Source organism: Peromyscus californicus, unplaced genomic scaffold, assembly GCF_007827085.1.
Source record: "Peromyscus californicus insignis strain IS unplaced genomic scaffold, ASM782708v3 Scaffold_16__1_contigs__length_79575227, whole genome shotgun sequence".
NCBI classification, from domain to species: domain Eukaryota; kingdom Metazoa; phylum Chordata; class Mammalia; order Rodentia; family Cricetidae; genus Peromyscus; species Peromyscus californicus.
Window position 1 is genome coordinate 52,680,503 of NW_026294458.1, and position 16,386 is coordinate 52,696,888.

Here is a 16,386-nt window from a genome sequence, read left to right on the forward strand (position 1 = left end):
AAAAAAATTTTAATTCATTTTATACACCAAAGATCTCCCTCTTCCCTCCTCCCACCACCCCCCAGCCTCCCCCTCCCACAAGAAGGCAAGGTCTTCCATGGAGAGACACATCCATTAGAGGCAAGCCCAAACCCTTCCTCCTGCCTCAAGGCTGCATGAGGTGTCCCATCACAGGTAGTGGGCTCCAAAAAGCCTGCTCATGCACCAGAGATAGATTCTAATTCTACCTCCAGGGGGCCCCCAAGCAGATCAAGTTTCACAATTGTCTTGCCAGGCAGAGGGCCTAGTCCAGTCCCATGCAGGCTCCACAGCAATTGATCCAACTTTCATGAGTTCCCACCAGTTTGGTTTGGTCATTTCTTCAGGTTTCTCCATCATGATCCTGATGCATTTGTTCATAGAATCCCTCTTCTCTTTCTTTGACTGGACTTTCAGAGCTCTGCCTGGTGTTTGCCTATGAATCTCTGCATCTGCTTCCATCAGTCATTGGAGAAAAGCTCTGTGATGACAGTTAGGGTATACATCTCTCTGATCACTGGGGTAAGCCAGTTCAGCTCAGGCACCCTGTCCACTATTTCTAGCAGTGCAAGCTGGAATTATCCTCAGGGATTCCTGGCAACTTCCCTTGCACCTGGTTTCTCTCTATCCCCCTGATATCTCCTTCTATCATGGTATCTCCTTCATCACTTTCCCACTCCATCCCTGTTCCAGCTAGAACATCCCATTCCCTTAAGATCTCATCTCTTATCCCCTACCAACCATTGCCCACCCCTCATCCCCAGTTTACTCATGAATATGTCATCTATTTTCCCTTCCCAGGGCAATTCATGCATCCCTCTTTGGGTCTTCCTTGTTAGCTAGCTTCTCTGGAGTTATAGGTTGTTGTCTGGTTATACTTTATATCTATCTACTTTATATCTAGTATCTACTTATGAGTGGATACATACCATGTTTGTCCTTCTGAGTCTGGGTTACCTCACTCAGGATGATATTTTCTAGTTCCATTCATTTGCCTGCAAATTTCATGATGTAATTGTTTTTCTCTGCTGAGTAGTTCTCCATTGTATATATGTACCACATTTCCTTAATTCATTTTTCAGTAGACCGACATCTAGGTTGTTTCCAGGTTCTGGCTATTATGACTAATGCTGCTATGAACATAGTTGAGTATGTGTCCCTGTAGCATGATTGAGAATTCCTTGGGTATATGCCCAAGAGTGATATAGCTGGGTCTTGAGGAAGACTTATTCCCAATTTTCTGAGAAACTGCCACACTGATTTCGAAAGTGATTGTATGTTTGCTCTCCCACCAACAGTGGAGGAGTGTTCCCCTTGCTCCACATCCTCTCCAACATAAGCTGTCTGCAGTGCTTTTGATCTTAGCCATTCTGACAGGTGTAAGATGGTATCTCAGAGTCGTTTTGATTTGCATCTCCCTGATGATTAAGGATGCTGAGCAATTCCTTAAATGTCTTTTGGCCATTTGAAATTCTTCCTCTGAGAATTCTCTGGTTAGCCCTATAGCCAATTTTTAATGTGATTGTTCATTATTTTGATGTCTAGTTTCTTGAGTTCTTTATGTATTTTGGAGGTCAGCCCTCTGTCAGATGTGGGGTTGGTGAAAATCTTTTTCCATTCTGTAGGCTGTTGTTTTGTCTTATTTACTGTGTCCTTTGGGTTACAGAAGCTTCTCAGTTTCAGGAGGTCCCAGTTATTAATTGTTGCTCTCAGTGTCTGTGCTACTGGTGTTATATTTAGGAAGTGGTCGCCTGTGCCAATGCGTTCAAGACTACTTCCTACTTTTTCTTCTATCAGGTTCAGTGTAGCTGAACCTACATGTTCACGTCCAGTTATGCCAGCACCATTTGTTGAAGATGCTTTATTTTTTCCACTGGACAGTTTTGGCTTCTTTGTCAAAAATTAGGTGTTCATAGGTGTGTGGGTTAATGTCAGGGTCTTCAATTCGATTCCGTTGGTCCACATGTCAGTTTTTTTTTTTTTTGAAGTAATGTGAGCTCTATGTATTGGTTATAAATTAGGTCATGCTCTCCCCAGAGGAAATCCAAGGAGGAAAAGTAGTCAGGTGGCCCTGGGGATCCGGCAAAGTAGCCTGGGGCTGTGTCACAGGTATGGCTGGTCCTTGGACAGCTCCCACCTCTTTATTGGAGGAGCAGGCGTCACTGCCTTCTTAGTGGCTGCCACAGCTGAGCTCTCAACTGTCTTGCCCAACACTAGGGCCTTCTGTGAAGACATGATGATTGAAGGAGGAACAACTTCTCGACGGCCATCATGCGTGCAGTAGTAATTGTTGGACAGCTTGTGACTGGGGCCCACAGGGAGCTTAGGAGGTGGCTGGGTCCCCAGACGCCCAGTTCCGCAGCTGCTGGATGACGCGAGTAGCTGAAGCCATTTTTCTTCCGCTCCGAAGCCACATGTCAGTTTTTAATGCCAATAACAAGCTGATTTTATTACTATAGCTCTATAGTAGAGCTTCATGTCAGGGATTGTGATGTTTCCAGAGGTGGCTTTGTTCTACAGGAGTCTTTTAGCTATCCTGGGTTTTCTGTTTTTTCAAATGAAGTTGAGTATTGTTCTTTCCAGGTCTGTGAAGAATTGCATTGGGATTTTGATGGGGATTGCATTGAATCTGTAGATTGCTTTTGGTAAGATTGCTATTTTACTATGTTAATCCTACCTATTCATGAGCATGGGAGATCTTTCCATTTTCTGAGACCTTCTTCAATTTTTTTCTTCAGAGACTTAAAGTTCTTGTCATACAGGTCTTTCATTTTCTTAGAGTTACACCAAGGTATTTTATATTACTTGTGGCTATTATAAAGGGTGATGTTCCTCTGATTTCTTTCTCAGCCTCTTTATCATTTGTATATATGAGGGCTACTGATTTTTTTTAGTTAATCTTGTATCCTGCCACATTACTGAAGGTTTTTATCAGCTGTAGGAGTTCCTTGGTAAATTTTTGGGGTCACTTATGTATACTATCACAGCATCTGCAAATAGTGAAAGTTTGACTTCTTCTTTTCCAATTTGTATCTCCTTGATCTCCTTTTGTTGTCTTATTGCTCTATCTAGAACTTCAAGTACTATACTGAATAAATATTGGGAAAGCAGACATCTTTGTCTTGTTCCTGATCTTATTGGAATTGCTTTGAGTTTCTCTCCATTTAATTTGATGTTGGCTGTTGGCTTGCCATAAATTGCCTTTATTATGTTTAGGTATGTTCCTTGTATTCTTGATCGCTTCAAGACTTTATCATGGAGGGGTGTTGGATTTTGTCAAAGGCCTTTTCAGCATCTAATGAAATATCAGTGGTTTTTTTCTTTCAGTTTGTTTATATGGTTTATTACATTGACAGATTTTCATATGTTGAACCATCCTTGCACTTCTGGGATGAAGCCTATTTGATCATGGTGGCTAATTTTTGTGATGTGTTTTTAGAGTCAATTTGCCAATATTTCATTGAATATTTTTGCATCAATGCTCATGAGGGAGATTGGTCTGTAATTCTCTTTCTTTGTTGCATCTTTGTGTGGCCTGGGAATCAGAATAACTGTAGCCTCATAAAAGGAGTTTGGTAACATTCCTTCTGTTACTACTGTGTGGGACAATTTGAAGAGTATTTGTATTAACTCTTCTTTGAAAATCTGCTAGAATTCTGTGCTGAAACCATCTGGTCCTGTGGTTTTTGTTGTTGTTGTTTTTTGTTTTTTTGGGAGAGGGGAGACTTTTAATGACTATTTCTATTTCCTTAGGGGTTATTGGTCTATTTAAATTGTTTATCTGGTCTTGATTTAACTTTGGTATGTGGCGCCTATCCAGAAAATTATCCATTTCTTTTAGATTTTCCAGTTTTGTGGAATAGAGGTTTTTGAAGTATGACCCGATGATTCTCTGGATTTCCTCATTGTTAGTTGTTTTGTCTCCCTTTTAATTTCTGATTTTGTTAATTTGGATGCTCTCTCTCTGCCTTTTGGTTAGTTTGGATAAGAGTTTGTCTATCTTGTTGATTTTCTCAAAGAACCAACTCTTTGTTTCATTGATTCTTTGTATTGTTCTCAGTGTTTCTATTTTTATTGATTTCAGCTCTCAATTTGATTATTTCTTGGCATCTATTCCTCTTGGGTGACTTTGCTTCTTTTTGTTCTAGAGCTTTTAGGTATACTGTTAAGTCACTAGTGTGAGATTTCTCCAACTTCATTATGTGGGCATTTAGTGCTATGAATTTTCCTCTTAGCACGGCTTCCATAGTGTCCCATTTGGGTATGTAGTACATTCATTTTCACTGAATTCTAGGAAGTCTTTAATTTCTTTCTTATTTCTTCCTTGACCCATTGGTTACTCAGTGGAGCATTATTCAGTTTCCATGAGATTGTAGGCTTTCTGTAATTTTCCTTGTTGTTGAAATCTAACTTAAAGCCATGGTGGTCAGATAGAATGCAGGAGGTTATTCCAATTTTTTTGTTTCTGTTGAGATTTGCTTTGTGACTGAGTATGTGGTCAATTTTAGAGAAGGTTCCACGGGGTGCTGAGAAGAAGGTATATTCTTTTTTGTTAGGGTGGAATGTTCTGTAGATATCAATTAACTCCATTTGAGTCATAAGATCTTTTAGGTTCCTTATTTCTCTGTTAAGTTTTGATCTGGCAGATCTGTCCAGTGGTGAGATTGGGGTGCTGAAGTCTCCCACTATTAATGTGTTGAGTTTGATGTGTGATTTAAACTTCAGTAATGTTTCTTTTACATAAGTGGGTGCCCTTGTATTTGGTGTATAAATGTTCAGAATTGAAACTTCATTTTGATGAATTTTTCCTGTGATGAGTATGTAATGTCCTTTTTGGCCTCTTTTGATTGATTTTAGTTTGAAGTCTACTTTGTTAGATATGAGGATTTCTACACTAGTTTGCTTCTTAAGTCCATTTGATTGGAAAGTCTTTTCCTAGCATTTTACTCTGGGATTTTGTCTGTCTTTGAAATTGAGGTGTGTTTCTTGTATGCAGAAGAAGGATGGGTCCTGATTTCGTATCCATTCTGTTAGCTTGTGTCTTTTTATAGGTGAATTAAGTCCATTGATATTAAGGGATAGCAATGACCAGTGATTGTTAATTCCTGTTATCTTTTGGTGATAGTGTGTGTATTTGTCTTCTTTGGGATTTACTGCTGTGGGGTTGTCTATTACCTATGTTTTTTGTGGGTGTATCTGACTTTCTTTGGTTGGAATTTTCCTTCCAGTGCTTTCTGTAAGGCTGGATTTGTGGATAGGTATTGTTTAAATCTGGTTTTGTCTTGGATCCAATGTCTTGTTCACTCTGTCGATGGTGATTGAAAGTTTGCTGGGTATATTAGTCTAGGCTGGCATTCAGGGTCTCTTAGTGTAAGCATTGCATCTGTCAAGGACCTTCTGGCTTTCAAAGTCTCCATTGAGAAGTCGGGTGTTATTCTGATGGGTTTGCCTTTATAAGTCACTTGGCCCTTTTCCTTTGCTGCTCTTAATATTCTTTATTGTGTATGTTTAGTGGTTTAATTATTATGTTGCGAGGGCCTTTTGGGGAGTCTAGTCTATTTGGTGTTCTATAAGCTTCTTGTATCTTAATAGGTATTTCCTTCTTTAAGTTGGGAAAGTTTTCTTCCACGATTTTGTTGAATATATTTTCTGTGCCTTTGAGTTGGTATTCTTCTCCTTCTTCTATCTCTATTATTCTTAGGTTTGGCCTTTTCACGGTGTCCCAGATTTTCTGGACATTTTGTGTTATGACCTTTTTGGGCTTTAGTGTTTTCTTTGACTGATGAATCTATTTCCTCTATTGTATATCCTCTACACCAGACATTCTCTCTTCCATCTCTTGTATTCAGTTGGTTTTGATTGTATCCGTGTTTCCTGTTCATTTACTCAGATTTTCTGTTTCCAGCATTCCCTCTGTTTGTGACTTCTTCATTGTTTGTATTTCACTTTTCAGGTCTTGAACTGTTTCCTTCACCTGCTTAGTTGTTTTTTTCCTGGTTTTCTTGGCTTTCTTTAAGGGGTTATTGATTTTGTCCAATTTTTTTTGTCTTTTCCTCAATTTCTTTAAGGAAACTTTTCATTTCCTTTTTAAGTCCTCTAGCATCTTCATTAAATTATTTTTAAGGTTGTTTTCTTCTGCTTCTTCTACATTGTGATGTTCTGGTCTTGCTGTTGTAGAAGGGCTAGGTTCTGGGGATGCCATATTTGCTCTTTATGTTGTTGTATGTATTTTTGCACTGGTATCTACCTATCTCTTCATCCAATAGGTGTAAGAGGTGACTGTGTCTGAGTGAGCTGCCCGTGGTCCAATCTGTGCTTGCTGTGTCTGTGTCTCAGGGGTCCCCTCTGGGTTCAATCTTAGCTCTTGGTCTAATCTTAGCTGGCAGATTCTGTATCTCAGAGAGCTGCTATTGATCCAATCCAAGCTAGCTGATTCTGTGGCTCAGGGAGCCACTCTTGGTCTTATCAGGGCTCTTGGTCCAGTCAGAGCTCGCAGATTCTGTGTTTCAGGAAGCCACTAGTGTCACAGGGGGATGGGTATTGGAGTAGGGCATGGGTCTCGTAGATTTCAGGGTCTGATGGGAGGTTTTGGTGGGCAAACCTGCCTGCAGGAGTTTTCTCTGCTGGCCAGCAACTAGGGCAGAGTTGGGTTAGGGTTCCTGGGGACTGGATGTGTCCCAGGGCCTGGGTGCTAGAGGCAACACTCTACTTTTAATATTTTTGACAATATATATTCATATATTCTTTGATTACATTCATGTAAAGTATTTTGATCCTACCTATCCATCAGTACCTCCTTCCAACGTCTCTTAGTTCTTCTGAGCCTGTTTTCCTCCAAATTTAATCTTGTCCATTTTGGTTGTACTTAATAACCCTGAATACAATTAGTGCTACCTAAATGTACATAAGTGCAAGGCCCTCCACAAAATGATGCACAACCTATAAAGGAGAACTGATGCCTTCCATCAATTCTTTAACTAGCCATTGATCACACATAGCTCCTGAAGTAGAGGGGAGGGGTGTAGTTGGCTAGTTAGTTTTTCTTTTTTTTTCCTTCTTTACTCTTTGGGGACCCACCACTAAGCTCCCAAATAAATCACACAGAGGCTTATTATTACTTATGAATGCCTGGCCTTAGCTTGACTTATTTTTAGCCAGATTTTCTTAACTTAAATTATCCCATCTACCTTTTCCCTCTGGACTTTTATCTTTCTCTATTTTATATACCATTCTTCACTTCTTACTCCATGGCTTGCTGTGTACCTGGATGGCTGGGTTTTAATGTCCTCTTCTCCTCAAGTCCTTTTCTCATTTATCCATCTTCTCTTCCCAGATTTCTCCTCCTATTTAGTCTCTCTGCCTGCCAGTCCTACCTATCCTTTCTCCTGCCTAGCTAATGGCCATCCAGCCCTTTATTAGACCAATCAGGTGGTTTAGACACGCAAAGCAACACAGCTTCATAGAGTTAAACAAATGTGAAATAAAAGAATGCAATACACCTTTGCATCATTAAACAAATAGTCCACAGCATAAACTAATACAACACATCTTAAAATAATATTCCACAACAGGGGTACTCTTTCCATATTTGACTGACTTAATCTTATGCACATTGGGCAGTTAATCACAGCTGTTGTGAGTTCATATGTACAACAGACCCATAATATCCAGAATTCAGCATTTCACAGCTCTCCTTTATAACTGCCAGCTCTTCCATTCTTTCTGTTTCTTCTTCTACTGTGACCCAAGAGTTCTGGATAGAGGTAGGCCAGTATAGATAACTCACAGTTACTCAGCAGTTGGACTAGTCATTAGTTTTCATTAAGCTTCTGTGATCAAAGTTGAAAGCAACATAAACTTATGAGTATAAACAAAACTATTTAGAATGAAGTTCAGCAGTATCACTATTTAGCAGATCAAGAGCAGTAGACTCTCCACTAATGTCTGTGATCTCCTCAGTCATGTGCTTCTGACCAGTTTTACAGTACCAGGTATGAAACCCCTTCTTTAGAGTAGACTTTGTATTCAGTTATAAAGCAATTGATTTCCCAAATAACAATCATATCACTGTTATATCAATGGCTACATCTTGCTAGGCAGATCAGTATTGTAATATTCAGGGTGTATGGTGTAACTTTGTTCCATCCATCTCTTACAAGTAACCCCTCACTCATATTCTATAAGTAGCCCACATAGGTTACTAGTTCTCTAAGTCAGACTTTGGAGTAATCATTACTTGCATCTGTCATTGGTTCCTCATCTGGAATAAATAGACATTTGTTTGCATCTCCCCAGGGAAAGTGTCACACCACACAGTCCAAATATTCTACCCTCTTTCAATTTCCTATGCATCCTATATATTTTTCTTCCAAATACAGTTCCAGTTTCATACAGAATCTGATCCTTTTTCTTATGGAATGAGTATCTTCGGCATTTTCAGGTTGAATACTGTGAAAGAATTACAAAGGGATTTAGGATGTGGGAATTTTGCTATCTTACTTTATAAAATATTAGGTGAATGAGAAAACTGAGGATAAGAATTAAATTGTATGCACCCATTTTTTTATCTGCAGGTTATCTGTGTTTAATAATGAAGAAACCCCAAATTGAATGTAGCATCATATTTACATGCTCTACCAGCATTCTGAGAATCAGAATATTCTTTTACTTACAGAAGCCTAAGTCTCAACATGATTCCTTGATTCTCTCATCAGAAGGGATGACCTGAAAAGTAACCTTTAGCTGACAAATGCATGTAAGAAAATGAAAAACAGCAGTGATTCTACTCCCAAGCTTTTATTCTAGTCTCTTCTGATGTATAAAGGTATTTCCACCTTCAAAAAGCCATTGTTTCATATCTGCATATGTTAAGGGAAGCTTTAAATAATTAAGGTACTTTCCTGATGTGAGCATACATATAAATTTAAAATTTTAGGAAAGCAATCAAGTATTCACTTTGAATTAAAGTGAACTTGCTGAAATGATTCATTAAGCCCTTAAAATAATTCAAATCAGAAGAATATATACTAATGAATATTTCCTATATAACTTGCAAATTAAGTATAGAAACCTACAAAGTCATATCTATCAATATAGGAATTTTAATAAGACATACAGATTCATGATTGTACTATAAAAATTCATTAATGCATAAAATTGGCCTGGTTGTATAAATTTAAAGTACATATATAATTGGGAAACTTACAAAGCAATTTGATGGCTATTTTTTTTTATTTCTCACTGTACTCTTAAATTACCCAAAACAGACATTTATTGTAGCAAAGTATTACCAAAGGAAGCAGAGGGAACATAAAGACTAGATTAGCTTTGTCCCATGAGATTCTGGTACATTGTACATAGATCAGTGACATCATTGAAGTAAAGTTGGATTCAATAGAATTATATCAAACTTACTATTTATCCTATTTTAAGTTACTATTTGTGTTTTTTCTTTGAATTTTAAAATTAAGAGCCACTCATTTTTATATATCAAAATAAGCTTTCACTTTTTACTAGATTAAAATATAACAGTGTTTAAAACACTGGTGCTGTGGGATGGTCTGTATGGCAAATGTGTTGCTGATTAGTCAATAAATAAAACACTGAATGGCCATTGGCTAGGCAGGAAGTATAGGCAGGACAAGGAGGAGAATAAAGCTGGGAAGTGGAAGGCTGAGTCAGAGAGACACTGCCAGCCGCCATGATGACAAACAACATGTGAAGAAGCCGGTAAACCACGAGCCATGTGGCAAAGGTATAGATTTATAGAAATGGATTAATTTAAGCTGTAAGAACAGTTAGCAAGAAGCCTGCCACGGCCATACAGTTTGTAACCAATATAAGTCTCTGTGTTTACTTGGTCGGGTCTGAGCTGCTGTGGGACTGGCAGGTGAGAGAGATTTGTCCTGACTGTGGGCCAGGCAGGAAAACTCAAGCTACAAATGGCGTCCAACATGGTGGCAAGAGTTTCCACCTAAAAATTGAGAAAAAAGATTCTAAAACGTAGCTAAAAACAGTTCCTAATTGTCTCTCTCAAATGAACGGCAGCTGTGGTTTGAGCTACTGGTGGGTTCCTGGTGTGCATGCTTGACCTGCAGTATGGCGGGAATGAGGCCTCTGCAAGTGGCACATTAAGCTGTGTGGTGGATTTAGCCTTTGCTAGTACAAAACAAAAAAAAGAGGTTTCTGGGCTACACGCTCCTTGGATAAAAGCATAGACCCACGATAGCTCCCAGAACTGGTGGAAAACGTACCACTGCCATGTTGGGAAGCTGAGGTGGGCAGAGCCAGCAGCCACAGCTGCTGCAGTTGAAAGCAATAGATTCATAATAAGACAGATTCAGATGTAATAGTTTGCAATGTGTGTAAAATATACATAGGCTTGAAAGAGACAAAAAAGGTGATATATACAGTTATAGAAACAAATACATAGTTTAAAAAAATAAAGTCTTTAAAGAGACAGTAAAGTTAGTATAAAAAATAAGCCACGTAAAGATGAATATTATACAGAGAATCTGGATTGTGTTGTCTTTGGGATTTTTAACTGCAGAAAAACATTTGATTGTAAAAGCTGTTGAGTTATGCCAAAATGTATATTTTAAAGGTACCTTGACTTCAAAATTTGGATATAAGGATATGTTGCTTTGGAAAAGAGTCTCTTTTGTTCCCACAGAAAGCCAGAGGCTATGGATTTGTTCCAGATTAAGATACATCAGGTTTGACCAGCCAAGACCCCCTGAAAGGTCTCCGATAACACCATGGCCCAGATGATCCAACATCCAGAATGGTTTGAAGGCAACTGGCTCAGACAATACAGCCTCATGGACTATTCCATAATCCTAAAATTTTCTTTGTGTCCCCATAAGATACAGCGCCCCCCTCCAGCAGGAAGTAGTAAGAGAAGCTATGCCCCAATTCCCAAATTATATGTAATTTTACTTTGTTAAGGTTAAAACCTTCCTTTTTGAAAAAAAAAAGAGGGAAGTGCTGTGGGATGGTCTGTATGGCAAATGTGTTGCTGATTAGTCAATAAATAAAACACTGATTGGCCATTGGCTAGGCAGGAAGTATAGGCAGGACAAGGAGGAGAATAAAGCTGGGAAGTGGAAGGCTGAGTCAGAGAGACACTGCCAGCCGCCATGATGACAAACAGCATGTGAAGATGCCGGTAAACCACGAGCCACGTGGCAAGGTATAGATTTATAGAAATGGATTAATTTAAGCTGTAAGAACAGTTGTAAGAAACTTGCCACTGCCATACAGTTTGTAACCAATATAAGTCTCTGTGTTTACTTGGTTTGGTCTGAGCTGCTGTGGGACTGGCGGGTGACAGAGATTTGTCCTGACTGTGGGCCAGGCAGGAAAACTCAAGCTACACACTGCACCTAGTAAACATTGTCAGAAAGTTAGATGTTAAAGAGATTTTTAAAATCATTTATGTAGACGTTGAGATCTCTTTAAAGACAAATGAGGAATTTCTGTTCAAATTGTAAATGAAGCAGATCTCTTTCCCTAGAAGGATGCTAATTAAATGATAGATTTTTAACAGGCTAGGTATTAATATGCCTTATTGTATAATGGATATGATTGATTTTCAGGCACCTGTCCAAAACTGAAATGACTAGTAAGCAAGAAGGATATTTTTTTTTTAATTCCAGTGTACCTGACTCCAGAGACTATATATCTTCCACAAGAGGAGATTTTGTTGCAAGTCTTACTTTTCTGTGTTACTATATGCATTTTAGAGTTATCCATCATGTAGTTTTCAACACAGAAGCACTTGCTGATTTATGATGAAATATGCCAGTAATATAAATCAGTACATCATTTTGAAAAGGCAAGTTGGCAAAACCTACCTGGTATCTGTAGAAGTAACTACATAGAAATTTTTCTGGGAACTGCATATCCAAGTAAATGGCTAGAATGTTGCCAGGAAAACTTAGAATCAGGGACTAAAATGCTCTCTGTCTCTGTGTGTGTGTGTGTGTGTGTGTGTGTGTGTGTGTGTGTGTGTGTGTGCGTGTGTGTGTCCTCTTTGTGTTCTGGCTCTTTTTTTTTTTGAATCTTGTTTTCTCCACAAGCTTAAACTATGGACACACACAGTATTTTTAAAAGAGAAGTTAAGCCAGCTTTCGACCACCCACCGTGGTTTCCCAAAATTCTTCGTAAAATTCCTTGGGAAGCATCCAGCTCTGTCTTTGGACAGGTGCCTACATCGTGGACCAATCATTATTTAAGGAGGGATGTAGGGAACTTTGAGTGACAGAGCTCGAATCACACTCTTATCGTTAAGCCAGTTCTTGCTGTCAGAAAAGTAAGTTCATGTGCAAACAGCAAACAAAGACGTAAAGAAAATAAGGCTACTCTCATTAAAAAATGCTGCTCTGGGAAATAGAATATAATGTTAAAAAAGAGAAACTAGAACAAGTGTATTAAATGTGGAGAGGGATTGTAAGGCATAGTTGAGGAGAAAACATGGGGAGGGTTAAATAACACTAACGTTCTTTTGAAAGAGCCATATGGGAACCTATTTATTTCAAAAGAAGCTTTCTAAAATATGTACCTATATAAAAAGAGTTTAAATAGAGCTGCCATATAAGGAGGAGGACAATATCCCAACTAGATATCATAGTCTCCCAAATGAAATTCTGGATAACTAAGAATGGGTTACATTTTGTTGAATTGTTGGCCAGTGGGGTCCTATATATCCTCAAAACAATGCAGGCTACTGTCAATGCTATTGGTTACCCCCTACAACTGGATAATAAGATGCTACTGGAGAAAATATTACATGCTTATCTCATCAAACATGAAGAAATCAGATGGTACTCAATGGGAAGTCTCACCCCTATTGGTCAACGTTCATTGTGCTTAAATATACTCTATGTGCTACCTGAGGAGGAAAGTAATCATTAGTCATACGCAGCTGTGAACTTTGAAACTCACAATAATAACCTGCCTGCAAAATATACCCATTGGTGCAATAGGTGCTCAGATGTTATGAAAGTAACCAATCACTTTTAAAATTTAGATTTAAAGCCTCCACAATGAGATGGCACCCTTAACTGACATTGCCATTGAGACTAAGAACTTGACACTAGCTTTCTTCAATGTATGGACAGTGAGTATTAGAAACATACTTCAGGAACGCCCATGCTCAGGAGTAGTCTTCAGCCAACAAAAATTGTATTCCACGATTTATGCTATTTTTCTTTCCTTCCTTCCTTCCATCCTTCCTTCTTTCTTTTCCTTTCTTTTCTTTTCTTTTCTTTTCTTTTCTTTTCTTTTCTTTTCTTTTCTTTTCTTTTCTTTTCTTTTCTTTTCTTTTCTTTTTCCAGATAGCATTTCTCTGGGTAGTCCTGTCTCTGTCCTGGAACTTGCTGTGCATACCAGGCTGACTTCAAACTCACAGAGATCCACCTGTCTCTGCCACCTGCTGCTTGTTTCATTTTTAAGAGACAGAAAGAACATGAAGTTGGGTGGATAGGGAGGCTGGGAAGAATCTGGAGAAGTTGTGGAGTGAATAACATAGTCAAAATATATGACATTATTAAGAATAAATAAAAACATTATTGAAAATATAACACTTCCCTAGGGGAGGGGCCAGTGGAAAAAATGGGATAAAATTTATTGAATATTTTAATATTCTTCATTTGGTTGTTTTGGATTTCAGATGCTGAGATCAAAGAATTTTAAGTTATTAAATACAGTGGATTTATATATACATATATATGGATATAGTAAAGAAAGAATCTAAAGAAATCAGGACATTTTTTATATAGAGATGTCCATTTTCATACATGAATAAACATTTGTGGATGTTTGACATTTCCTTTGTTCCTTATCATCCAAATAGCCTGATTCTCCTTACATGTGTTGATTCTTCCACAGTCGTGTTTCCCTGCATCATCCAGTACCAGCGTGATTGTCTCAGGGCCATCCCTTGTTACTTAGCAGTGACTGGTACAATTCCCCAGACCTGAGCCAAGAACTGAATGGCATTCTGCGAAAGTCTGCTTGGTAGTAGAGGGATTACTTGGAAGACCCAAGTGTAGGATTTAAGGTGAGAGTCGGGGAAAAGAAAGGCTCTCTTCCCTGTCACTGTCACCCAACTTCGTTTGTAGACACAGGATATCTGGATCAGCTAAAATCAAAAAGGAAGCCAGCCAGTCCTGGGAGGAAGCCAGTCTGCTGAAGACCGCAGCTGAGGAATCACAGAGGAATTCAGTTTTGTCTACTCTGTACATCCAACGACTTAAACAAGTACATGTGTTTCCTAAGGCATTTGTGACTCTTTTCTTTGGTTATGAAGCATTTTGAGACATAGAGGGTTTTTTTTTTTTAATTCTTTTCTCAAATATCACATGCCAACTGCAGTTTCCTTCCCCTCCCTCCACTCCCCCCAGTTTGCCCATGCACACCTGTCCTCTCCTCCAGCTCCACTCCTTCACCCTTTCCCTTCAGAAAAGGGCATGCCTCCCAGGGATATCAACCGAACATGACATAGGAAGTTGCAATAAGACTAGGCACATCCCTTCATATTAAGATTGGACAGACTATCCACATTAAAGAAGAACCAAAGAGGAGTGACAAATATCCAGGAGATATTTTGTAGACATTGAACAGTGTAATCATGAACTTCAGGAAATGTGTCACTTTTACGTTTACAAATAAATGGCAATGTTTTGTCTTTTGATAACTGGGTCATCCATCAGCAGCTGGAAGTGAGACTGAGTCTCATATGTTGTTGCTAATGCAGCTGTGTTTCAGGGCTCTGGCATGGCTGAAAATAAGACACTCTAGGAAATGAACTACCTGGATTGCTAATGCTCTAAAACATGAATATTTCCGGCGAATGTTTATTTGAAGTGTTAGGTAGTTCTGGCCTGATTGGAACAGGGTCTATAAGTTACAGCTTTTTGGATAGCATGGGGTCCTATCATTGTTCCTATCAGTTTTGCTGTGTTTGTTAGAGTAATTATTTAAGAAGAAATTTGCCTCAAGCAGCTATGCATTTCAAAGTCTTGGGTCAGTGTGTTGTGTTTACTTCTTACAATGACTTTGTCTATTTTATGCTTCTTCTTACCCCTCTCTGTCAGGCTGTCAGCTGTCATTTCTTGCTGCTCTTTGATGGCCTGATGGTACAGTCATGCTCCCTTCTAATGTTCTGCTTCTAAATTGTTCTGGATTACAAGATCCAATATGCACACTGTATCTAAAATGTGGTTGAATGCTTTTAGTAAGGGTTATGCCCACGTTTGAGGTTCTGGAATAAGGACATAGAATGAACTAACTCTAGTTCATTTGAACTGCTCAAACACTTAAGACGGCAAAAGCCCCACTATTTGTTAATTGCCCAATACAAATGTCACTTGCACATAAAATATCTTTCCGTTAAATGTCCTACAAATAAGGGATTGATTGTCTGAGCAATATCTATGTGAATTTCAGTTGAATTTTGCTCTCAAATAGTCATGTTCCAAGTTGTATGTAAATTTTATATTGAAAAATAAACTAGTGAGTTCATTAGCTAAGGCTGTGTGCTCCAGTGGCTTTCCTTAGTTGTCCCAGCTAAGGACAGAACAACTCTGCACAGTGCTCTAATCTGTTCATTGAAAGTATCTGCACAAAACTACCCTCCTTTCACTGAAAGTCCACATTGTTCAGCTGATGAATGGTTTTGAAAGAACAGTCAGTGAGTTGTTCAGAACTCTTTAAAGCTGTGGTACCTAGACTTTGCATTCTGGGACTGAGATTATTTTAAGTGTCAAAGGATAGTGCATAAACATCAATTTGAAACTCCAAAAAAAAGGACCATATGGAAATTGTGCCTGCAATGGTTATTTGATGCTTTCAATACAATTATTTTTATTGTCATCTTTAATGTGTCTGCTTGCTTAATAGCAGCCTTTAGTCACTGTTCTTTGCTGGCTAAGGCATATAATGTGCTGCCTGGTGGTGCTGAGTGTCATTAGAAGCAAAATCTTTGGGATCTAATTTGTTAAATCAAGCTTCACAGTTTTCTGTCTGAAATGGAGATTATTGGCAAACTGGGTCAGAGAGGAGACCTTTTACTTGGAGAAAGATTTTAAGAAATGTTTCAATGCTTTTTTTTTTTCTTTTTTCCTTTTCCAAGAACTGATGTTTACCAAAAGTTCTCTGGTGTTTGTGTCCTTACACAAAAGTGTCCAGAAAGAATTCTAGAGCTCTCAACTGTAGAAGGAAGGAATTTGCTTCATGGGAAATCTGCCTCAGACCCAGCCAGTCCTTATGGATTGTCTGGAAAATGTTTCCATCTCTTTTGCCTCACTGCCTTCAACTGCAATGAACCTAACCCTCGGATGTTGCTAGATTTATAGCGCTGTAAAA

At 38.7% G+C, this 16,386-nt stretch overlaps 1 pseudogene; it reads right to left on the bottom strand.

Moving 5' to 3' along the window:
• Nucleotides 1–2,016: 2,016 nt before the first annotated feature.
• Nucleotides 2,017–2,410, bottom strand: LOC128111570 (NADH dehydrogenase [ubiquinone] 1 alpha subcomplex subunit 7-like; annotated as a pseudogene).
• Nucleotides 2,411–16,386: the final 13,976 nt, after the last annotated feature.